At 42.3% G+C, this 26,861-nt stretch overlaps 1 long non-coding RNA gene across 1 annotated transcript; it reads left to right on the top strand.

Annotated features, from left to right (window-relative positions):
- The first annotated feature begins 14,820 nt into the window (after positions 1-14,820).
- Positions 14,821-15,521, top strand: LOC132867823 (uncharacterized). Its single transcript, XR_009650781.1, has 2 exons — positions 14,821-15,082; positions 15,285-15,521. It is a non-coding gene; the product is annotated as an uncharacterized LOC132867823 (long non-coding RNA).
- Positions 15,522-26,861: the final 11,340 nt, after the last annotated feature.

The raw sequence follows: 26,861 nt of genomic DNA, 5'->3' as shown, positions 1-26,861 counted from the left end.
CAGAACCCAAAATTTTCATTTTTTTAAATTACTTTTGATTGATTCAATTTGGGGCGGCACGGTGGTGTAGTGGTTAGCGCTGTCGCCTCACAGCAAGAAGGTCCTGGGTTCGAGCCCCGGGGCCGGCAAGGGCCTTTCTGTGCGGAGTTTGCATGTTCTCCCCGTGTCCGCGTCGGTTTCCTCCGGGTGCTCCGGTTTCCCCCACAGTCCAAAGACATGCAGGTTAGGTTAACTGGTGACTCTAAATTGACCGTAGGTGTGAATGTGAGTGTGAATGGTTGTCTGTGTCTATGTGTCAGCCCTGTGATGACCTGGCGACTTGTCCAGGGTGTACCCCGCCTTTCGCCCGTAGTCAGCTGGGATAGGCTCCAGCTTGCCTGTGACCCTGTAGAAGGATAAAGCGGCTAGAGATAATGAGATGAGATGATTCAATTTGAAACAAAGACATACAAAGTGACAGCAATGCTTTAAGTATGGGGGAGCACATACAAATACAGCAAATTAACAATTTTACACATTACATATGGCATAGATTGACCTACAAAATTAATTAGGTCATTAAATTGACCTACAAAATTAATTAGGTCAAAAACTGTAGTAACTCGACAATAATTGATTAACAGAGATGTTGTCTTATCAAATCTAGTTGTGGCATGCTCAAATTAATATATAGAAGAAGTAGGAATTCCAGAGAAAAGACAATTGAATATTTGGTTCAAACCAACCTTTCAAAAATACTGTCACGATCCAGGCCGAAACTTCCAACTCCTGACCTGCGCATTTGTGCTCCACTCCAGGTTTTCCCCCGTGCTGCACAAGCACACATGCTACGCATTTGCTTTTAGTCTCTCAATTTAACCCCTTCAGACATAATGTGTACAGTTGTACACGTGAAGTTCCATAGCATTTTTCTTTGTCTGAAGGGGATAAACACGATGCGGAAAAATACTCATGGTCACATTTCTTCTAGTTCGTGGTTATTTTAGGGGTCCCCCACTTCTGCTGCCTTCCCTGCTTTTCTGACTTGTTTGCCTGCTATTTTTGGACTTTTTGACTGTGACTCTGACTCAGGACTCTGTTTTTTTCCGGTTTACTGATTCTTCGTGTGCATGTGATGTCATGCTTATTTTCCAAACTGCAAATCCATGTTGGATGATAACAACAACCAGGAACCAGTGCTTCACGTGGGGAAGAGTGAGCATGGTGTGTAGAGCGTGTGAAAGGCTCAAAGTTTGTTTTGTTCAAGTTGGTGGTTAGTGGTTAAATGTTGCTTTGCAATTTTAGCATGATAGTGCTTCAGATAACTTTTTTTCCCCCTTCACCTGGACATGTTAGTTATAGGACTGGGTATTGTGGGGGACATTGAGTGGAAATGCCGACCAACAGCCTGTATAGGTCTGGAATGGTGTTCTTCCGGTGTTCCTCAGACTCTGACAGGATGGCAGGGAGGGAGATGGATGATGACATGAACACTTTGGAATTTAATGTGGAAGATGGGAGGGGGAGAGTGAATAGTGGTGAGAGGGAAGAAGGCAATTAGTTGTAAAAGGAAGAAAAATGACCATATAGCTGAGGAGATTCAGAAAGTGAGGATAAAGAAGGTCAAAAGGACCTGAAGGGAGGGTTGTATAAAATGGTAGTAAGATTTGAGGGAAAAGCAGGAGAAAAAAAAACTAAATCCACTTAAGTTAACTAAACTCATTTGAGAGCAAGTTGGAGAAGTGAAGTATGCGAGAGTTTTAGGAGATGGAAACTTTTAATAGGAAGGGCAGGTGAAAAGGTAATGAAGATAACTAATTTTGGTAATGTTAAAGTGACTAGGGAGAGCAGAGGTCCAATGGCAGTAAAGGGGTGATTTCTGGGGTTCCCCTCAGTGTTAATATGAGAGAACCTGGAGTACCTGAGGGAGGGGAATAGTTTGGTGAAGAGTGTAGAAAAGAATGACAAGGAAAGTACAAAGAAAGGAGACTGAACTATTCTGATAGAGTTTGATGTAAAGGTGATTCCAAAGGAGGTATACTTTGGATTTCTTAGATATAAAATAAGAGAATATTGTCCCAAAACCTATGAGGTTCTTTAACTGCCAGGAATATGTACATGTAAAAGATGTCCATATTCCTTTCTCATGGAAAGAGAAGATGTGCTCAGTGTGGTGGGGAACATGAATATGGAAAATGTGGAGAAGGAGTAAAACCAAAGTGCTGCAATTGTGGCGGAAATCACAGTGTAGCTTACTGGGGATGTGAAGTGTTGAAAAAAGAGGTGAAGGTACAACAGATAAGAGTGAAGGAAATAGTCTCATATACTGAGGCAGTTGCGTTGGTTTGACAGGAAAATCAGGGGGAAAAAACAGTGGCAAGAAAAGAACAGCAAGATATGATAAATGTATAGATTAAGGAAAAAAATTGGTAACCTTTTTAGCAGGAGTAATAAATGCTATTTCTGAGATCAAATCTTAACTGAGAGAATTCAGATTATTGTGAAAGCTGCAGGACACCACCTTGATATGACAGGCTTAAAGTGGGAAGAAGTAAGAGATGAGCTCAGAGTACAGTCAAGTCAAGAGACAGCATGTATGAGTTAATTATACTTCTTCTTCTTTTGGCTGCTCCCAATTAGGGGTCGCCACAGCTGATCTTTCGTCTCCATTGCTCCCTGTCTTCCGCATCCTTCTCTTTCATGTCCTCTTTCACCTGCCACTTTCATGTCCTCTCTCACCACATCCATGTATCTCCTCTTTGGCCTTCCTTGTTTTCACTTCCGGGTTAACATGGCGGCAGGTGTGCGTCTTGGCTTGGCAGGTGCAAAGGCTTCACCTTCCCAAATACCGTCTGGGGAAACGCCATCCTCATATACCGTCAAAATTAATCTACAATCATTATGGACTACTCTGATTAAAACCAGATCACAAGAATTTTCAAATACTCTTTGGCTGGCACTGTATTTAGTGATGGTGATCGTCCTACCTCTGTGGGGAAGCTGGCATGTGGCCTGCTTGGGATCCTGCACGGAGACACAGCGCAGCGCCTCTCATTTTACGCACGACTCATGGAACTTGTTTACATTGTATTCCACCGTGCTGACAAACGGGCATACACATATAGTGCGTTATCAACTTAGGCACGCAGAAAGGAACAAAATATCCCCCCGTGATCGAAGATTCGCGACGATGCTGTGCACTATTCTTCTCCTCTGTGGTGATATTCATCTCAACCCTGGGCCGGGAAATAGTGGGCCTTTGCAAGACGAACATCAAACCCCGCTGGGACTTGAACATGGCCAACAGCTTGGCGACGCTACACTTGGAGGCCTTGGGCAGGCCGCGAAAGTGTTGCTTCAATTTTCCAACAGCGAGTTGGTTGATTACGCGGCAGCACAAAGTAATGCTGAACTTGAGGCTCTTAAACTGGATAATAAGAAATGCCGACAGCTCATCTCACCGTTGAAATCTGCATATACATGCAACCGGGGTATCGCGGCTATAAAACAACAACAAACTAGGATATTTCAGACTGTTAATCATGCTAAAGTGCTTTGGGATCCAGCGTTAAAGCCTAAGGGGATCTTTGGTGGACATTTAAACATTAGGAGTTTAATATCTAAAACGGAACAACTTGAACATCAAATGACTCAAAATGACTGACTCAAATGTTGATTATTTGTGCTTATCCGAAACATGGTTGAATTCATCCACTCCATCGGGTGTTTACAATATCCCAGGTTACCGTGTCTTTAGACGTGACCGTGGACATGGCAGAGGGGGCGGGGTCATGATATATGTAAAAGAACTCATTCAGTGTAAACCGCTCGATCTGCCAAATGATCTTGAATGTGTTGGTGTTAATATTAATCTCTCTCCTGAAATGTCGTTCAATGTTATTGTTCTTTATCGACCACCATCTGAGAATGATAAGTTTGTGGATAAACTGTCTGATGTACTTAAAACATGTAATGGTATAGAAGTGCTAATAATGGGCGATTTTAATTTAAACTGACTAGATAAAACAAAAAGAAAAAAACTAAAAAATATGGCAAATAGATCTAACCCAACTGATTGAAAATCCAACTAGAATATCACGATCTTCAAAGACATTACTGGATTTAATTTTTACAAATAAATCAGAATGCATATCAAAAACATATAACTTAATTACTGGGTTATCAGACCACAACCTTACCTTGGTTACGAGACAGTTGTCAAAAAAACGGCTTATAAATAACAATATGCCAGAATGGAAAAAATATATCTCACTCATCCCTAAAACACAAATGCAGTTCTTTGAAGCAGAAGTTAGGCAAACACATTGGGGTAACGTTGTAAATGACAAGAATTGTGAACAAGCATGCAAAGATCTACTGGACACTATCAAAAGGCTCATATCAAAATACACTAAATCCATCCGTTATAAATTTCGGAAACGAACATTGCCTTGGTTTAATAATAGTTTATTTAACCTTATTAAGCAAAGAGATACAGCCTTGAAAAAATCCCTGTCTGGTCTAGATATTGACCGATTAATATATAAAGGCCTCAGAAACAAGGTTACATCAGAACTGAGGAAGGCCAGAGCAAATTATTTTCTTGAAATTATAAAACAAGCCAAAGGCAATTCAAAATTACTCTGGAGAACCATTGATCAACTTTCAGGAAAAGAATATAAAGTGTACCTTCTCATCTTAAAATAAATGGAATTTTACAGAATGATAGTTTAATAATTGCAAATAGTTTTAATGATTATTTTATAAACTCTGTTTTAGAATTGGGCAGCAGTATATCAGCCCATAAACCATCTAAAAATCTAGTTAATACATTTTATTTGAATTTTACTTCTGTAGATGAAGTCAAGATAAATCAAATTTTATCAACAATATCTAATTCCAAAGCAAAAGACATATGGGGTCTTGACACATTTCTCCTAAAGAAATTTAAGGATGTCCTAACTGCTCCCATAACTTACATTGTAAATAGATCTTTGGAGGAAAATTATTTTCCTAATGTGCTGAAAACAGCTATAGTAACACCGATTTTTAAAGCAGGTGACAAACAGGATGTCACCAATTATAGACCCATTAGTATTCTGCCAGCTATTTCAAAGGTGATTGAAAAAACAGTGGCAGAGCAGTTAATTAATCACTTAGATATAAAAAGATTAATGCATCCCATGCAGTTTGGCTTTAGAGCTAACTACTCTACTGACACTGCGTGTTGCTACTTTGAACACATCAAAGCTAATCTTGATAAGGGAGGAGTGGTGGGTGCTGTGTTCTTAGACCTTCGAAAGGCTTTTGATACTGTCAACCATTCAGTACTCCTTTCTAAGTTAGGGTGCTTTCAGCTGGCTCCAAGTGTACTAAACTGGATTGAGTCATATTTAATGAATCGGACACAATGTGTTAGAATTAAGGATAAAATATCTTCCTTAAGAGCTTGCACTATGGGGATTCCACAAGGTTCCATTTTGGGACCGCTTTTGTTTAGTACATACATCAATGATCTCCCTTCTGTTTGTGAAGATGTGGAGATACTGATGTATGCTGATGATACTGTCCTATTCACATATGGTAAAGATCCTGGACAGGTTGCAAACAAATTGACTCAAACATTAACGAAGGTCTCAGTGTGGTTAAAAAAATCTTGTCTTACACTAAACACTGACAAAACTGTTACAATGTTCTTTCATAATAGATCTAAACAAAATATTATTCCAAATATATATGTTGATGGAACAAGGTTAAAGAACGTTGAAGAATTCAAATACTTGGGAGTGATTTTAGACTCTACTCTTTCTTTTAAAAAACATATTAAAAAGCTTGGTAATACTATAAGGTATAGCATAGCTAATTTTAGACACATCCGTACCTCTCTAAGTGTTGATGCTGCTATGATGTATGTCAATGCAATGATTGTCTCACTTACATTACTGTATATCAAGCTGGTCTCAGGCCAACAAGACTGCCTTAAGATCCATTGCTTCACTGTACAAGCAGGCTCTGAAGGTCTTAGACAAAAGACCATTTCAGTACCATCACTGTGCCATACTTGGCAAGTATAATATGCTTAGCCTTGAAAACCTTATACAGTACTCTGATCTGCGTCTAATACATAAAATCATTAATAATACAGCACTCCCACCTCTGAGAAAATTTGTTCAACTCTGCTCTGAACAGATGAGCAGAACCACAAGATCCACCAGTAGGGGAGATTGTAGCCTCCCAAATCGGCGCTCTGCCTTTGCTCAATCAGCCTTCTCTTTTAGAGCTACCAGAGCTTGGAATAGTCTCCCCAATGACTTAAAAAGTATTGTTGATTTCAAGGCCTTCTCAAGGAGCGTGAAAAAATGGATTTTGAGCAACCAGTCTTGTCAACATTAATCATATTATGTAATGCTGCAATTATATATCTTATGTCTTAATTCTTAACTGATTGTGTGTGTGTGTGTGTGTGTGTGTGTGTGTGTGTGTGTCTGCGCACATGCATTTGTGCACCTATGGCTGCTCTTATTCTCACGTATTTTGTTTGTATTTGTTTTACCTGCCTAGGGACTGCAGATGGAAATTAGCTTTTTAGCTATAATCTGGCGCAAGCCATCTTCTTACTTTTGTAACCAATGACTCTTGTGCATGGTCCCTGTTTCAACTAAACTAAATAAACTAAACTAAATTTGCCTGGCAGCTCCATCCTGAATTCACCCTGCTTGCACTCTCTCACTTCACTATCGCAGCCCCCATTTTCCTGCACAGCTGACCCCAGGTACTTGAATTCACCAACTTTCTTTACGTCTACTCCTTGCATCTTCACTACACTCTTATCCCCATTCTCATTCATGCACATGTATTCTGTTTTGCTACTGCTCACCTTCATTCCTCTTCGTTCCAATGCATACCTCCATCTCTCCAAACCCAACTCAACCACTTTTTTACTTTCACCACATATCACAATATCATCCGCAAACATCATGTTCCATGGTGACTCTTGTCTCATTTCGTCTGTCAAGCTATTCCATCACTATGGCAAACAAGAAAGGACTCAAAGCAGATCCTTGATGGAGTCCCACCTTCATCTTGAACCATTCAGTTGTTCCAACTGCACACCTCACTGCTGTTTCACTGTTCTCATGTCTTGCACCACTCTAATATACTTCTCATTCACTCCACTCATTCTCATACAATACCATAACTCATCTCTCGGCACTCTATCATATGCCTTCTCCAGGTCTACAAACACTAGGGATGCACCGATACCACTTTTTTACAAACCGATACGAGTACTTTTGTATGAGTACCCATACCGATATTTCTTAGATTGAGTTTCCATGAAAAAGCAAATAATTTGGAGGCAGGTTTTATTTTCCTCTTCAGCAGATTATGACAAGCCTATTATAAGGCTAAAATACAAAAAAGTATTAACAGAAGGCTATTCCAAGCCAAAAATAAACAGATCATTCTGACTTTTAACAAAAAAGCCTTCAAAAGCCTTTATCATCACATTAGACAAATTGTAAATATAACCAGAAAAGGAAAATATGTGCTGCACAGGCCTAGTTAACACAGCCAACTAAACAAAAAGTGAGCACATCTATTACTCAGTTAGCACATTTCAAAAAAAAGTATCAAAACAGTCTCCTGCTTTCAAGCAAACCATCACTTTACATGTGACACTATTTCTGTGTTTTAGTTAAAGATATGAACACAATGTTGTCAAATGACTATCACCACACAGTTTTGCAGCCTCTGTACTAGGCTGTATTTTTGGGGAAAGTGAGAGGCAGATTTTTTTTTTGATGAACAGAATCATCTCTGCATGATCAGGTGATAGTCTGTTTCTGCTTTCATTCACAATATGAGACACTGAGCTAAACAGCCGTTCACTGTCAACGCTGCTGCACAGTGCTGAGAGATACCGTATCTGCATGCCATTTTGGCCAGAGAAGGGAACCACACTTTATTAACCTCCCAGTCTTGCAGAGGTTTGTCCTCACAGGCCAACGGGGCCTCTCCAAGGCCCGTTGCCTCTAATTGTGCAGTAAAACCTACTGCGGCTGGGGTCAGTGCTGCTGATGCTTGCTCATTAACAATTTCATCAAATATACTGTCTAAACTGCTGCTGGCCTGTTCCCTGCGTGGCTTTCTAGTAGGTGGCTCATGCTGGTTGTGATCCTCCTGCTTATCATCCTCTGCAGTCAGCCTCTGCAGCTCAATTATCAGCATCTCCTTGGCATTTGCAGCAGTGTTGGTGCTTGAAAAAAACACACATTTATACCTAAACAGACAAAATGTCAATATGTGACCGTTTGCCAATTCCACATCAAATCACATCCAAGTTGCATGGAATCCTATTAAGCGTTCATCTCTTGCTCACTTACACACTCAAACACACACGCACATTGGCCTACCTCGGATCGAGTAAAGTTGCGAGGCTGTAGAGAGGATTTCCTTCCACATCGGCAAATCACTTCTTGACAGCTGCAGCTAACGTTCTCCTGTCATAGTTTTGATGCCGTGGTCCTCCTCAGGTCCTAGAGATAGAAATCTTAGCAGCACAGTGATTGCAGGAATCTCGTCTGCTGCCATAGCATCCGAAGAGCTAACTTTGCGCGTCAACTCCTCAAATGGACCCATAAGAGATGCCGTCTTCTCCAACAGTGTCCACTGGTTAGCCGTGAGATTGTCAGGGAGATCGTATTCAGACATATATATTCCAAGCGCCCGTTTCTGTTCGACCAGGGACTGGATCATATAAAACGTGCTATTCCAGCGAGTTTGTACGTCTTGCTGGAGACGTTTTGTGGGCTGACTGATCTGTAACTGGATGTCTTTGAGGCGGGAGTAGGCTAAAGCAGAATGTTTGAAATGCCCAACTATTCTGCGACCCACTGCCACAGCATCCGCGACACTTTTCTGTGACAGGAGGCCCTCGTGAACCACCAGCTGAAAAGTGTGAGCAGTATATGACAGGCTAGAAAGTCCAGCATCAGCCATAGCCTTAATCATATTTTTTGCGTTATCTCTGAGCACAACGTGGACGGAGCTTTTTGAGATGCCCCAGATCTGTAGCATATCTTCGAATACATTAGCTATTGCTTGGCTAGTGTGAGAACCCTGAAATGGCTTAGCTTGTAAAGTGATGTGGTAAAGCATAAACGCATCATCTATCCACTGAGCTGTTAAACTGAGGAGAGATATTGGGCAGACACTACTAGTCCATATCAGTTGTGAAACTTAATGCCGCAACATCATGCACCAGGGACCGAACATGTTTTTTCACGGCATCATACACCTTTGGCAACATTACATCTGTTATATAGGGGCGACTGGGAATTTCATATTGTGGTTCTAACACACAAAGAACCGCAGCAACCAACCTTAATGCAAACCTTAACGCAACCTTAGTGCTGGCAAAATCCAGCATTATCAACCACCGAAAGTGGCTGGTCATCGAGCACTATAAAGTGAGTAAGAGCCTCTGTTATTTTTATTGCCCGTGAGCTGTCTTTTGACATTTTCTCTCGCTTTTGAAAGACTTGCGTTAAGGTTGGTTGCTGCGGTCTTGCACTAGCATTAGCGAACTCTGTGTGCTTAGCACTGTGGTGGTTCAGATGTTTAATCAAATTGCTAGTGTTAAACGATGTACTTTCCTTTCCGCCCCTCGACACCGTAGCAGTACAGATCTTACAATCTGCCTTACTCCTGTCATTGTCTTTTATCTTAAAGTATTCCCAAATTGCTGACATTGCTTACTCTTCTCACTGAAAAACATGGTCCATGGTCTGATACTTTCAGTTTCACACTAACTTGCAAACAGAATCTCCGAAGCCAAGTTTCCAGCTCGTTGTCTCCCCCTAGAGATCGAAGTCGCGCAGGACAATCACATCACAATTTTGATGTGGTGAAATAGGCCTAGTCCACTGTTGAGTGGTATCGGTGCATGGTATCGGCAATTTATGTACGAATAGGAGTACGAGTATTTTAACGAAGTATCGGCCCGATACCCGACACTGGTATCTGTATCAGTGCATCCCTAACAAACACACAATGCAGCTTTCTCTGGCCTTCCCTGTACTTCTCCATTCACATTTTTAAAGCAAAAATTGCATCCAATGTGCTCTTCCTTGGCATAAACCTGCACTGCTGTTCACAGATTGCTACCTCTCTTCTCAATCTCGCCTCCAATACGCTTTCCCATAGCTGCATGGTGTAGCTCATCAATTTTATTCCCCTGTAATTACTGCAGCTCTGTACATCTCCCTTTTTCTTGTATATTGGGACTAGCACACTCTCCATTCATTTGGCATTTTCTCATTCTCTAGGCTCTTATTAAACAATCTTGTTAGGAACTCTACAGCTGTCTCACCCAAACATCTCCAAGCCTCAATCGGGATACCATCTGGTCCGACTGCTTTCCCAGTCTTCATTCTTTTCATGGCTGCCCTCACCTCATCCTTACTAACCAACTCTGCTTCCTGATTTGCTGTCTCCAATGAATCTGGCCTTTTCTCTCTTTCTCCTCATTTAATAAATCCTCAAAGTACTCTTTCCACCTTCTTAATACACTCTCTGTGTGTCAGCACATTTCCATCACTCTTACCTGCTGTACATCCCTCACTTCCCTGTTTCTCTGCCTAGCTAGTCTGTACAGATCTTTCTCTCCTTCTTTGGTCTCCAGTCTTTCGTACAACTCCTGGTATGCATCTGCTTTCACCTTCACTACCGATCTTTTTGCCGTCTGTCTCGTCTCTCTCTGATCATCCCAATTCTTCTTTGATAGCCTCTTCTCTTTTATAATTTCCTTCACTTCTTTGTTCCACCACCATGTCTCCTTGTCTTCCTTCCTCCTTCTTGATGACCACCCTAGCACCTTCCTTGCTGCCTCTCTTACTAGTACAGCAGTAGTATTCCAATCTTCTGGCAGACTTCCATGACCACTCAATGCTTGTCTCATTTCTTCCCTAAACTCCTTCTGATGTTCAACCTCTTTTAGTTTCCACCACTTAATCTTCGGCTCCACTATTTCACGCCTCCTCTTTTTCACTTTCAAGCTCATCCTGCACACGACCACTTGACGTTGTCTAGCTACACTCTCCCCTGCTATCACTTTACAGTCTCCAATCTCCTTCAGGTTACTCCTTCTGCAGACTATGTAGTCCAACTGTGTAGATCTTCCTCCACTCTTAAACGTCACCCTGTGCTGCTCTTTCTTCTCGAAGTATGTATTGACCAAATTCATCCTCTCTGAAAAATCAACCATCATTTGCCCTTCCACATTTCTCTCTCTTACACCATATCTGCCCATCAAGTCCTCATCTCCTCGGGTTCCCTGGCCAACATGTCCATTGAAATCTGCTCCTATCAGCTCCTATCCTCCCTCGGTATACTTTCTACCACTTCATTCATCTTTTCCCAGAAAGACTCTTTCTCTTCATTCTCACATCCAACCTGTGGGGCGTATGCACTCACAACATTGATTATCACTCCTTGAATCTCCAACTTCATACCTATCACTCTATCTGACACCTTCACATCAATCACACTGTTGACCAACTCTCCCCTCAAAACAATACCAACACCATTTCTCTTTCCATCAACTCCATAATAAAACAACTTGCATCCATCTCCACTGTTCTTGGCCTTGCTTCCTTTCCACCTCGTCTCCTGCACACACAATGTCCAACTTCCTTCTTTCCATCATACCTACTAACTCTCTTGCTCTGCCAGTCAATGTTCCCACATTCAGTGTTCCTACCCTCAATTCTAAGCTCCTTCCCTTCCATCTTCCATGCTCTCTCCTAACACGCCTCCCCCCCCTTTCTCCTTCTCCGTTTTGGCGCAACAGTAGCACACTTTCCACTGGCACCCTGTTGACCAACAGTACCGGAGGCGGTCGTTGTTAACCCTGGCCCCGACTGATCTGGTATGGTATTTCTCTTTTCATTCCGCATGTTAGATTTGGCACAGTTTTACGCCGGATGCCCTTCCTAATGCAACCCTCTCCAATTTATCCGGGCTTGGGACTGGCACAAAGAGTACGCTTATGCACCCCCAGTGGCTGGATTTGGGTTATGGATTAATTATACTAATAATGTTAATTCTTCAATGGAATGCAAGAAGTCCGATTGCTAATGGTCAAGAACTCAGTTTATAGTTAGTAGGAGAGAAAAGCCAGACATTGTGTGTATTCAAGAGACCTGGTTAAAACCTCAATTGGATTTTGTTTTATATGGTTACCTAGCAGTGAGGGGAGACAGGAGAGGAGGAGGATGTGCCATCTTTATAAAGCTAGCCATTCCTTACAGATTTCTGAGAATAGGAAGTGAAAGTGTGGGCGGCTGATAAAGAATTGGTGACTGTGAATTATTATGTCAAGTTTATTTCTATAGTACTTTTAACAATAGACATTGTCGCAAAGCAGCTTTACAGAATTTGAATGACTTCAAACATGAGCCCATTTTATCCCTAATATATCCCCAGTGAGCAAGTCTGTGGCGACGGTGGCAAGGAAAAACTCTCTCAGACGGCATGAGAAAGAAACCTCGAGAGGAACCAGACTCAAAAGGGAACCCATCCTCATTTGGGTGATAACAGACAACATGATTATAACATTAACAGTTTGAACATGAAGTCAGTTTCGTTGATGATATAACTCTTCATTGATGGGAACTTGACTGCAAAACTGTTCATGACAACTGCAGTCCTAAAGTTAGCAAGTCAACTGTAGTCCTCAGCCATAAAAGCATTACTGTAAGTGTCCAGAGCATCTTCCAAGTGTAACTTTCAATCATCCATATGGGGCCGTCCTCCACAGGAATAATGTGATGAGACTCTGAGCAGACATAGGGCATCAGGATGGATCAGGCAGGTCCGAGGAGCAGAGGAGGTCAACATCTTGATTTCAGGATTGACATGTAACTCGGCGGCACGGTGGTATAGTGGTTAGCGCTGTCGCCTCACAGCAAGAAGGTCCGGGTTCGAGCCCCATGGCCGGCGAGGGCCTTTCTGTGCGGAGTTTGCATGTTCTCCCCGTGTCCGCGTGGGTTTCCTCTGGGTGCTTCGGTTTCCCCCACAGTCCAAAGACATGCAGGTTAGGTTAACTGGTGACTCTAAATTGACCGTAGGTGTGAATGTGAGTGTGAATGGTTGTCTGTGTCTGTGTGTGAGCCCTGTGATGACCTGGCGACTTGTCCAGGGTGTACCCCGCCTCTCACCCGTAGTCAGCTGGGATAGGCTCCAGCTTGCCTGCGACCCTGTAGAACAGGATAAAGCGGCTAGAGATAATGAGATGAGATGGGAGACATGTAACTCAGAGGGATTGACCAGGGGGAGGGAGGGGGTGGAGTGAAAGAGAGAGAAAACACAGGTTGTTAGGGTTGTTAGGCCCAATGTCACCTGAATAAGTAGAAACAGTATACATTTTGTGCTGAGTGCAAGCAGGGACTCCGACAAAACTAAATATGACAGCATATAAAGCAGCCAGCCACTACACCATCAACAAACTCGAGTGAGCAAGCGAGTGGGGGACTGACAGCATCCATACATCCCAGTTTACCAAAATACTCTACGTCTGAGGACCCTCCAGATCCACTCCTTTACCTCATAAACACTATTAACAAAAGGCTTGACTAAACAGCCTAGACTTAATCGCTGAGACTGTGTCTGATTCCCGAACACTACTTGGAAGGCTGTTCCATAACTGTGGAACTTTGTAGGAAAAGGCTCTGCTCCCTGATGTAGCCTTCAATATATGAGGTACCAGCAGATAGCCTGCACCAACATGGGAAACCTCACCCAGCCTGGACACAGAAAGATTGATAGCTCTTTCTCGATTCTGTGGGTTGTGGTGCATGGCTGTTCTTAGTTGGTGGAGAGATTTGTCTGGTTAATTCCAATAACGAATGAGACTCTGGCATGCTAAATAGTTACGCTGCCCCTCATGGCCGGCGTTCCAAAATTCTTAGAGGGACAAGTGTCATTCAGTCACGCAAAATGGAGCAATTATTATAACGCATGCAAAAAAACTAGATTTAAGTAAACTTGAGGAAATAGAAGGACATAATGATAATAATATTGTTTGGTGTGGTGATTAACAAAAAACAAACAACCCTTGTGTTGTCCTCGGGTCAAAATGACCCACTACTGTGTTTAACAGCAGTGAAAAATCCCGTAAATGATATCAAATTTCAAGTTGAAAAAATTACTTTTCCTAGATTGACCTCAACATCAGAAAAAGTGAAATGCCTTTATTCACATTTCCATGTAAGCTGTACAAAAAAAGTTACTTCAGGTCAAAATGACCTGACAGTCAAATTGAGTTGAAATCACAGTCACAGAGTCAGTTACACAGCCCAAAAATATGAGAATGCGTTAGTTCTGTCAAAGATTAAAGTCTTCTCCAGGAGAGTGCACTGCCTGTGACCAGATCTGACCCAAGGGGGGTGGGACTATAGATCAGAGTGTCTTGACATGCAGGAACAGACAGACAGTCGTGATTGAAATGTAACAATATTGACACCTTGTCTGTGTCTGTGCAGTTTCAATCCCTACACGGGATAAAAAATGTAGGAAAGCAGGTGCGGGAACAGACAGGTTCTCATGCTCAAAAGGTAACAATATTGCCACCTTGTCTGTGTGGCCTCTCAGAGGCTATAAAAGATGACCGTACCCCACATTCTCTCTGTGCTGAAGCCATGAGTGCACGTTACACTGCCAAACAGGCTCAATAACTGATTTTTTCAGATGTCCAGCAAGACAACAATGATTCAGAAGAGGTGGTGGAGGAGGATTCCTCTCCGTTTACTTTTTAGTATAGACCTACTGTAGGCTGTCATCATGGAAAGGAGCAAGGAGGACATTATGTCCTTTTTTGCCCCTGTTGGCAAAAAGCAACATAGAGAGAGTAAGGAAGATAAAGATTATGAAAGAGGAGAGAGAGCCAGAGGTGGTGGTTGGAGAGGTGGAAAGTGAGGCATCTGAAAGGCAATCTGAGAGTGAGGATGAAGACATTCAGGATCAGATTGAGGGACAGAATGAGGGACAACCCAACAAGTCATTGGGACAACCAGATTCACCATGCATATCAAGTACAGCACAGGTTTGTGATGTTGAACAAATGTATGTGTGTGAGCAGTGTCGACCTACAATTCATATAGCCTACCCTGAAAGTGTGGTCTGAATAATAATTAATAAATATAAAATACAAATAATAGATATAATAATAAATGAATAATGAATAATGATAAATAAGTGTTGTTCTCAGTCGCACTCTCATATTTACTGTATTCATCTTTCTCCAGATATCAGCAAGTGCTTGGACAACACTCCAGTGCAGCCACGTCTGAAGAAAAGGTTCATTGTATGCAAAAATAGAAATCTTATTTTACAAAAAAGAGAAACATGGTTTTAAGATTTACTGAGCACAATTTATTTTATGTTTAGGCTATTGAGACAGAATGTTTATCTCATTGTATTTATGCTCAATGTATTTTGTTTTGGTTTTAAATAAACTAAACAAAACATTTTGAACGCCTAAATATTGCCATGTTTTGCTCATATGTGCCCCCCTGAAAAAACACTGGCCCAACCTCGGCCCCCCTAGTAATTTTGGTCTAGAACCGCCAGTGACTACAACTGCAACAAAGGAGGTATGGACAACCTAGATAAGGTAATTGGAACATACAGCTGCAGAAGGAAGACTGCCCGCCAGCCCCTGGTCATCTTCCACAACATCATTGATGTTTCCTCTTACAATGCCTTTGTGATATGAAGAGAGATCAACCCTACTTGGATGCCTCATAAGCATAAGGAGGGTGTTCTTTCCATTCATCGAAAGAAGGGAGCATCTCCCCTGCACTGAAGCCTCTTCAGCAGTTGTGAAAGCAGTTCAGATGACTGGATCTTGTGATCAACCTGAGGATCCAGCTGCCCCAGCCACTGCCCCAGCTGGGGCAAGTAAGAGGAAGAGGTGTCAGTTCTTCCTGCCAAAGAAGGACTGTAAAACACATACGGTGTGCTGTAGGTGTAAGAAATATCTGCAAAGGCTGTGCACTTGCATACTGCCCTACATGTGCTAGTGTAATTGACTGAATTATGTTGTTTGGTTCACATGTTCACATTTTTGTTTTGTATATTTCATTACATTGTTCACTGGCAAAAAAAAAAAGACTCATTGGAATGAATAAAATGCATTCAAAACAACTTTTTGCACATTTCTGCTACTTTCTTAGGCTACAGAAATACTATACAAATATTGCTTGCCACCTATACAGTAAAAAATAATGCATTTGACAGTGTCATGAGTGGTGTCTCCTGAAGAAATGCAATCTTTCTGTCATGTGAAGAGGGAAAACTCAGGTATTCACACAATTTGTGGTGAATGACGTTTCTTCAGGCAAAAATAGATTTGGTGTTTAAAATTCAATTAAGCTGCTTTATTTTGGGAGTTTAGTGAAGGTGGGTCATTTTGACCCAGAGGACAAGGAATGTATACAGAATATGAGGACAACACAAGGGTTAATGGACAAAACACATTATGGGGGAGTGATAGGATAGACACTAATGGTCAAGTAATAGAAGAGTTGTTAGATGAGAAGAATTTAGTGTGCTTAAATGATGGCAGTAACACTAAAATAGATGTTAATACTGGTGATCTGGTTTTTGCTGTCTCTGCTTCCGCAGCTCTCTCTTCATCTGCATTTGTAGATTTCTCTTCTCCTCACACCAAAGCTGGATAAGAAAGGTGACATTGCGATTCAAGCTCCTGCTTCAAGAGTCTAGGGAGTTTTTGTCCGATGACAACCCCCCCCACACCCCCCCCACCCCCCACCCCCCCCCCCCCCCCCCCCGAGTACAAAGATCGGCCTCCAAAGTACCCACAGCAGGATAAAGAGACCTCAATGTCCAAGGAACCTGATCTGCGCCAAGGGAGATTGGGGGCGGGGGGGGGGGGGGGGGGGGGGGGGGGGTCCACTCACTCAGCCATGAGGAAGGCAATGCCCAAAACTGAGTTTTCACTGCTTCAAAAATTCTATTCATTTCTGTTCTGTTAGGACTAGGACTGTTTTGGCCTCTAGAGGCCGCTGTTATTTCCTTTTCATGTCGTGTTTATTTTGGCCTCTAGAGGCCGCCACTGTTCCTGTGTCTTGTGTTTGTGTTAATTGCCTAATTATCTTCACCTGTGTCCTTAATTAGTTTGTCTATTTATACCCCTGAGTTCAGTCCTCTTGTCACGGAGTCTTTGTGCTGTTATGTTTATCTCCAGTTTCCTTTGTACTGTGTTTTTTGATCTTCTTAGCTTTTGAATTTTTGCACTTTGCTTTTCTTTTGGATTATACTCTTTGGTTTTTTTTTTGTCTTTTGTTTTGCCCTGTATATAGTGTATATAGTTTAAATAAACCTTTTGATTCTTTTTCTACTTCCGCCTCACGCCTCTGCATTTGAGTCATCCCCCTGGTGGCCTAGTGGGGGTTTGCTGGATTATCACACCAACGAACCAGGTTCGAATCCCAGCAAAACCCTAACATGTTCAGTCACAGCATGAGGGAAGTGACTGTTGAGTGTCAACATAGTTGTCACACCAACATTTCAATTTCCAGTGTTCCATCTGTTCAATAAAAAAATGATGCTTTATAATGTTACATTCTCTTTGTCTGCACTGTGACACACCAGAGCACATCATCAGTGATGTTACCAGGGATCATTGGGTGTCTTCTAAAAGTCAGACAGCCTTGCCCTGGTGAGCCAGCCAGGGTCAATTGAGCCCCAGCTCGTGCTTGTGCTTGAGGCATCTCTGGGAATTTTAGTTGCTTTCACAGGTCAAATTTCAGCTCCCAGGGGCATCCTAGAAAGACACACATCCCCACAGTAATCCACAAACACCACCTTGGGCTCTGTACAGGAAATAAAGAAACCTCACATGTCTGGCTCTGGTGATGGACTTGGTTTAAAAAAAGTTAAAAATCACTGTGGCAGCGGGGGGCGTGGTCAAGCGCCGGTCTGTGACAGGAGGGCGGAGTCGGGGAAGGTAAGTGGCAGAATCACTTCACCTGAGAGCAATTAACCTGTGTTTGTGTGTCTTCCCAGTGACCGCACCCTATATGAGGAGGGAGAGTGAGAGCGGAGGGAGCTCATCCCTGAACCAGACGCCGATTGTGTGTGTGTCTGTTGAATGAATGAATTATTGTTTAAACTGAAAAGTCTAGCAATAAACGCTATTTTGGAACCTGATCCCTGTCCTGCCGTCCTCTGTGCTCCACCCACACATAGGGTTACAGTGGTGCTGAAACCCTGGAAAGTGGAGCACCAACTCAGCATAAATTGGCCTTAAGTGTCGTGCTATAGCTAATGGGAAGGGGAAAACGGCAAGTAATATGGTGGCTTATTATTGGGAAGGTGGCGTGTTGATAAAGTGGGCACCATTAATCAAGATTCACAGTGGAACACTGTTTACCAGGTGGTTGTTCCTGCCAAATTTCAGCACCACTGTAGGACTCCCTATGTGTGGGTGGAGCACAGAGGACGGCAGGACAGGGATCAGGTTCCAAAATAGCATTTATTGCTAGACTTTTCAGTTTAAACAATAATTCATTCATTCAACAGACACAACCGGCGTCTGGTTTCAGGGATGAGCTCCCTCCACTCTCACTCTCCCTCCTCATATAGGGCGCGGTCACTGGGAAGACACACAAACACAGGTTAATTGCTCTCAGGTGAAGTGATTCTGCCACTTACCTTCCCCGACTCCGCCCTCCTGTCACAGACCGGCGCTTGACCACGCCCCCGCTGCCACAATCACATTTCCCTATGAAACCCAGAATTTTGAGATTGTCTGTCAGGATTCTGAGAAAGTCTGGGATTTTGCAATGTCCTGTAATGGTTCAGAGAAAGCCCAGGATTTTGAGATTTCCTTTAAGGTTGTTTTAGCAAGTCCATGATTTTGAGATGTCCTGTCAGGATTTTAAAAAAGTCCAGAATTTCAAGCTGTTCTGTAAGGTTATTTTAGAAAGTCCAGGATTTCAAGGTGTCCTCTAAAGTTATCTTAGAAAGTCCAGCATTTTGAGATGGCCTGTCAGGGTTCAGAGAAAGTTCAGAATATTGAGATTTCTGTAAGGGTTCCAAGAAAATCCAGGATTTTGAGATTTCCTGTGAGGTTATCTTAGAAAGTCCAGGATTTTTGAGATTTCCAGTAAGGTTATCTTAGAAAGTCTAGAATTTTCAGATGTCCTGTCAGGGTTTCAAGAAAATCCAGATTTATAGGTGTCCTGTAAGTGTTCCATGAAAGTCCAGGATTTTGAGAATTCCTGTAATGTTTTTTGAGAAAATCCAGCTTTTTGAGGTCCCCACAAAAAGAAACCTTACAAGTCCAACTTTGCTTCGGACCTTGACTGTCGTATCATGTACTTGCAAAAAATCACTTTGGACACCCTGATGGCTAGGCCTTGCTCTCATTTGCCTTCACTTTACAATTCTGGCTTTTGGCTTTTTCAGCTCACCCCAAATACACCCAACAAACCCTACCTTTCACCTACCTTTATGTGGACAACAAACCCTAAACTTCTATACAAACCTACAAATATGCTTTTACCATTAAAATCTCACTTTACAAATCCAGATTTTTGAGGGTTTAAGCACCCTCCGTGATCCACGCCTGAGTGCTGACCAAGCCAATGTGTGGCGCACCTTACAAAGCTTGATTTGTAAGGACACTTTAATACAAATCTGGCTTTTCTGACAGAAATGATGCATCTTCAAGGTCAGTTCATCAAGTGCACCTTACAAAGTTGGCTTTTGCAGGTTTGACACTCTTAGGCTTCACCTCACAATACTGGCTTTGTAAGGTGAACATCATGCTCTGCTCTGTGTACTCCTGGGGTGCTCCAGAAAAGGAATCATGGTGTGTCCAGGGAGCAATTTTTCTCGTCCTTAAAAAGGTGGCTTTTCACCATTATGCAACAGTAACTACACCTCCATGACAGAGGACATGCTTGTAGTGCTTCATTCAGCTAAGTTAGTTATTAATCGGTATGGGGTTTTCCTGCATTTTTGGATGTGCACATTATTTTGAATGAAACAAAGACATCAATTTTTAATGTACCAAAAGTAATTCATCATCGGGGGAAAACACTAGAGAGACTTCTCAACATAGAAAGAAAAAATGGGGGGGGGGGAAACATTCAGTGGGACTTGGTACTGAGCGGAGAGGTAAAAAGAAAACCTGTGGTATGCTCACTTCATTAACACAGAGGTAAGAATAAAACAAAAATCAGAATTACTGTGTGGCGCTCATTCTTATACAGTGAAGTGAACATGGGTGTCAACAGAGCCAAACCTTCACCGAGACTTAAAAAGTGCATTTACATATAGAGCGCAACAGTATCAAAAAAAACCCCCAAGTTGATCTTATGAAATTAAAAACACTCAAAAACTGAATATTGTTTTAAAGCTTCAGGGGCTATATTACTTAATGATTAAACTTTGTTTATCAGCAATATTTTTAATTGAGTTGAAAAGACATGCTACTTCAGTATGACTGAAGGAACTCTGGCAGGAAAATTATTTGAGTGAGTGCCAACTGTACAGCACGTCACATGTCAAATTTTGTCCCCTCCCTGTGGATGTTTCTGGATACCCATGATGTTACCCATGGGAGCCTTTAACTCCACTTTGAGGAGAATCTTCGGCCTTCAAAACATGAATGATTGAGGCAAAAACTAGGTCTGTGAGGTGTTTCATATCTAAAAATAGTTATTAATGGATATGATTGTGTTGTGTAACACATTTGTGTAATATGCTTCTTTTAGTCCAGATGGAGTTTTCTCAGTCAGTAGCCTTGATTTACATGTGGTGCCTTCATGTTAGCAGGCAGTTCGGAGCGACCAGCATATCCCGGTTTCAGCAAGACCGCACAGGATGGGTTCAGCCTTAACTCTGTATCCTCAAATGTCAGCATCTTGGCATGATCTGCGATCTCTGCATGGCAACGTGGATTTTTTAGAGTAACTTCTGTAGAGTTTTAATAGACAGAATGCTAATGGAGCTAAATTATTATTTGATTGAGGCATAATTAGTGCGTTTCTAAATGCAGCCCTCATTTCATCCAGCTGTCAAGTTAATTATCAGTGAAGTGATTCAGACCCTTTCCCTTTGTGAAATGTATTATTAAACTCTAGCGTCTGACAAGACAGGTAGCATACAAATCAGAACTCGTATTAATGGCATGACTTTAAAGTATCCTGATGGTTACTTAATGACCATTTCATTTTGACACACAACCTACATGTAAGATGTGGACTAACAGAATTAAATTTACCATGAATTCAAGCAAGAGTCAATAATCAGCATAACATCCTTGCTAGGCAATATTAGCATTAATTTAATCCATAATAATATTTTTAATAGCGGCTGAAGGAGTTCAAATAATTGAGAACCACTGAGAGACGTGATGAAAGGGCAGCACAACCTATTTTCATTAGTTATGTCTATTTTTGACTTCCATTTTCTTACCCAGAACAGCAAATAGCAACACAGATTGTCCCCAGAAAGTCGAATATTTTCACAATGAGGGCATAAAAAGATTATAGAACTTGATATAATAATTTGATTAGTGTTGCATTTATTAACCCTATCTGGATTATGCATGGGTCATCATACAGTGTCTTGCAAAATTATTCCTCCCCCTTGGTGTTTGTCCTATTTTGTTACATCACAAGTTGGAATTAAAATGGATTGTTGGAGGGTAAGCAACATTTACACAACATGCCTACCACTTTAAAAGGTGCAAATTGCTTTTTTTATTGTGACACAAACAATAATTAAGATGAAAAAACAGAAATCTGGAGTGTATGGTAGGTATGCACCCCCAAAGTCAATACTTTGTAGAGCCACCTTTTGCTGCAATTGCAGCTGCAAGACTCTTGGGCTTAGACTCTATTAGCTTAGCACTGGGATTTATGCCGATTCTGCAAGGCAAAACTGCTCCAACTCTTTCAAGTTAGATGGGTTGCATCGGTGTACAGTAATCTTCAAGTTGTGCCACAGATTGATTGAGGTATTGGAATGGCCTAGTCAAAGCCCAGACATTAAATGTTATCTTTGGTGTTTTTGTTGCATCTCTGATTAATGCCCTCCTTGCCCAGTCTGAGAGTTTTGTGGGGAACCTTCTCTTGTCAGGTTTGTAATGATGCTATATTCTTTCCATTTGCTATAATGGATTTAATGGTGCTCTGTGGGATATTCAAAGTTTGTGATTTTTTTTATCACCCAACCCTGATGTATACTTCTCAACAACTTTGTCTCTGACCTGTTCCAGAACAGGTTGATTTATACAGACATCATGTGACAGATCATGTAACACTTTGATTGCACACAGGTGGATCTTAATCAACTAATTATGTGACTTATGAAATGAATTTGTTGTACCAGCTCTTATTTAGGGGTTTCATACAAAATGGGGTGAATACCTATGCACACTCCAGATTTCTGTTTTTTCATTTTAATTATTGTTTATGTCACAATAAAACAACAATTTGCACCAAGGAGGATGAATACTTTTGCAAGACACTGTATACTAGAGATCGCCTCACTACACACACACACACACACACACACCTGAATGGTTGCGAATTTGTTGCGCCATCACAGACAGCACCTCCAGGTCAATGTGGTTGAACTCATCAAAGCATGCCCATGCGCCACACGATAGCAAGCCATATAAGAAGCAAATAAAATCAATCCAAAAAAGACTAAAAACTCTTTTGTACTTTCTGATCTGTAAAACCTCAATGTCTGATGTCTTTATCACTTTACTCCTTTGGCCCTCTCAGTTCTAACAAGCAAAGTCTTGAAGTCTTTCTGTACAAAAATAATGGTAGCTGCACCTTCTGTTTGACTTGAAGGTAAAAGAAGTATACAGTTGTGTAAATCATTAGGCATGTACAAATCAAAGATAAACAGAAAGTTTGAGACATAAAAATGTTCTTTATTGAACATTTATTTGTATAAAAATTTTATTATATATATGTCAAAGAACTAGAGACCAGAGGTTTAAGCTGTTACACGTGGAAAGTGGGGTGAATATGTCACATGGTGAGTGGTAATGCCAGTCTGATGGAACATGGATTACGGTACCTTGCTGATGAGGAAGGGTCCTAGGTATCTGAGGGCCAGCTTGTGGGATACAGTTCTGAATGGCAGATGGCGCGTGAAGAGCATGACTCACTGCCCCACCTGGTAGGTGGGTGGAGCAAATGAGTCTTCTCTGGTCCAATGCCCATGTCCTCCTGCAGCGGCATATGAAAAATGTGCTAAAATTCCTCCAAGCCGGTGTGCATGACTGATCAGCAGTTACCGGAAACGTTTAGTTGCAGTTATTGCTGCACAAAGGGGCCACACCAGATACTCAAAGCAAAGGTTCACATACTTTTGCTACTCACAGGTATGTAATATTGGATCATTTTCCTCAATAAATAAATGACCAAGTATAATATTTTTGTCTCATTTGTTTAACTCTTTATCTACTTTAGGACTTGTGTGAAAATCTGATGATGTTTTAGGTCATATTTATGCAGAAATATAGAAAATTGTAAAGGGTTCACAAACTTTCAAGCACCATTGTATATGATGAGTATTTTATAGTAATGATTGGGAGTGACACCTACTCCCAAGGTTCTGACGGCGGTTCTGAGGTCACTGAGGCACGCTGGGCTCACAGCAAACCCAAAGAAGTGTGCAGTTGAATGGGTGGAAGTACAGTATCTGGGCTTCCACTTGGGGTCATGGCAGGTGCATCCCCAAATTGATAAGACTGCAGCGATTGTGGCCTGCCTGCAACCTAAGACCCCAAAGGGGGTGAGACAGCTCCTGGGGCTGGCTGGCTATGCTAGGTGGTGCATGCCTAACTTTTTGGACATCACCAGCCCACTGACTGACCTCACTAAAAAGGGGGCACCAGATCTGGTCCAGTGGACAGAGCCGTGTGAATGGGCTTTTGCTCAAGTGAAGGTGGTTTTGTGTGTGCATTCTCCTGTGTTGCATTCTCCTGACACTTCTCTCCCTTTTGTTTTACAGACTGATGCATTGGACAGAGGGCCCGGGGACTGTTTTGTCCCAGGTGGTGGAGGGGGAGGAGTGTCCAGTGCTGTACATCAGCTGCAAACTTTCCATGTGAAAGTTGAAGTACAGCACAATAGAGAAGGAGTGTCTGGCCATCAAGTGGATGGTCCTCACTCTCCGCTACCACCTGCTAGGACACCCATTCACCCTCTGTTCTGACCATGTCTCTCTCCAGTGGCTCCACTGCATGAAGGATGCCAATGTGTAGATCACTCGTTGGTATTTGGCCCTTCAGCCCTTTAAATTTGAGATGGTCCACAGGCCAGGGGCACAGATGGTGGTGGCAGATTACCTCTCCCACAGGGGGCAGAGTCAGCTGCAAGCCGGACAGCTCCCCGGCCTGAGTCCGGTGGTGGGGTTATGTGGCAGCAGGTGCGTGGTCGAGCGTCAGCTGTGAACAATGAGAAGGCAGGTTGAACCAGCAGGTGCACCTGTGTCAAATTACTGGCTATCTACAGTATTAATCTGTGCCTCTGTGTGTCTTTCAGACAGTCAGGAACAAGAGCGAGAGCTGTGACACCCCATTGTGTGTGTGTTTGGTTCTGTGAATGGTCACTGAAAAGCCTACTAAAATAAGAGAACAGAACAGATTTCACCAGCAAGAGTGAAAGGGAAAGTGTACAAACTATGTTGTATGGTTTGGAGACAGTGGCACTGACCAAAAGACAGGAGGCTGAACTGGAGGTAGGAGAGTTGAAGATCTTGAGATTCATAATGAGCGTGACAAAATAATAATAATAATAATAATAATAATAATAATAATAGGGGAGGCATGGTGGTGTAGTGGTTAGTGCTGTCACCTCACAGCAAGAAGGTCCAGGTTCAAGCCCCATGGCCGACAAGGGCCTTTCTGTGCGGAGTTTGCATGCTCTCCCCATGTCCGCGTGGGTTTCCCCCACAGTCCAAAGACATGCAGGTTAGGCTAACTGGTGACTCTAAATTGACCATAGGTGTGAATGTGAGTGTGAATGGTTGTCTGTTGCCCCTTTTCCACCAAAGCAGTTCCAGGGCTGGTTCGGGGCCAGTGCTTAGTTTGGAACTGGGTTTTCTGTTTCCACTGACAAAGAACTGGCTCTGGGGCCAGAAAAACACTTCCAGGCTAGCACCAACTCTCTGCTGGGCCAGAGGAAAGAACCGCTTACATTAGCGGGGGGGGGGGGGGGGGGGGGCAGAGTTGTTAAGGCCAACAACAATAACAAGACCACGAAAGGTCGCCATTATTAAGCGACGAGAAGCAGCAGCTGTACAAACGCGAATTCATCCATTATTATTGTTGTTGTAGCTGCTGCTGCTTCTTCCTTGTTGTTTTTGCTTCAATATTCGCGCCCGCCAAGGTTTATGCAAAAGTAGCGACGTAATGATGTAATGTGATGTAATGTATACAGCGACGTAACTGACATATACAGCGATGTAATGACGTGGCTTCCTTTAGCACCCCGAGCTATGGAAAAGCAAACTGGTTATCAGCTGGCTCGCAAGTTGAACGAGTTGTGAACCAGCACTGGCCCTGAACCAGCCCTGGAACTGATTTGGTGGAAAAGGGGTATGAGTCTATGTGTTAGCCCTGTGATGACCTGGCGACTTGTCCAGGGTGTACCCCGCCTTTTGCCCGTAGTCAGCTGGGATAGGCTCCAGCTTGCCTGCGACCCTGTAGAAGGATAAAGCGGCTACAGATGATGAGATGAGAATACATTTTATTTATAAGCACCTTTCATGACACTCAAGGACACTTTACAAGAATAAAACAGACAAAATAAACAACAGATAAAAACTACACAATATAAAATGGAAAGAAAAAAGCAATTTACAGGAAATAAGCTAAAGAGCAGATAGAAACTAAACAGCAAAATTCAGAAAAAAAGAGAGAAAACAATGCAAATGACAAAAAATAGGCTATTTTGAACAGGTAAGTTTTGACTCTAGATTTGAAAAGAAGAGAGTCAGTGTTATGGATATCAGGTGGGAGGGAGTTCCAGAGTTTGGGAGCAGAGCGTCTGAAAGCTCTGCTCCCCATGGTGCTAAGGCGGGCAGAGGGCATGGTGAGATAAGTGGAAGAGAAGGATCTGAGCGACTGGAAGTTGCAATATTGAGGAGATTTGACAGATGGGGGGGCAAGATTGTGGATGACCTTGAATGTATAAAAGAGAATTTTGAAATCAATTCTGTACTTACCTGGGAGCCAGTGGAACTGTTGTTGGACAGAGGTAATGTGGTGGAATGAGGGAGTTTTGGAGATAATGCAGGGTTTTGCGTGTTTGTTATTAAAATAATTTCGGGGGACGTTGCGCGCCCCCCCCCCCCCCCCCCCCCCCCCCCCCATCTTAGTTTGACTTTCAAAAGTTCAGGGTTTTATTCTTTGCTCCACTTTCACCTCTACTCCTGGGATAATGAGATGAAGGATGAAACGATCCCCAGACTCGGGTGTGAATCTACCACTCTGTCATGGAGGCTCACTTATATTATGCTCTAACTTGTATGTACAAGTTAGTACAAGTATGGTTGGTAGGTTGGTATGGTTGGTAGTACAAGTATGGTTTGTAGGTATGTACAAGTATGGTTGGTAGGAGTTTCAATGAATAAAGTTATTTTGATAAGCTGGTTTAAAAGATTGAAAGTTTGAAGAATTTGGTGAAATGATGGATAACAAAGATGAGGATGATGTATACTTTTCATTATAAGGGAAGCTGTTCTCTAACTCTGGCCAGTGGCCACTTGACCCTGCATGGTCCTAGGTCTGATGCTGATGATAAGATGAGCAACAGTTT

Source organism: Neoarius graeffei, chromosome 19 (genome assembly GCF_027579695.1).
Source record: "Neoarius graeffei isolate fNeoGra1 chromosome 19, fNeoGra1.pri, whole genome shotgun sequence".
Taxonomy (NCBI): Eukaryota; Metazoa; Chordata; class Actinopteri; order Siluriformes; family Ariidae; genus Neoarius; species Neoarius graeffei.
Note: the sequence above shows the minus strand (reverse complement) of the source record. Positions and strands in the feature narration are given on the sequence as shown.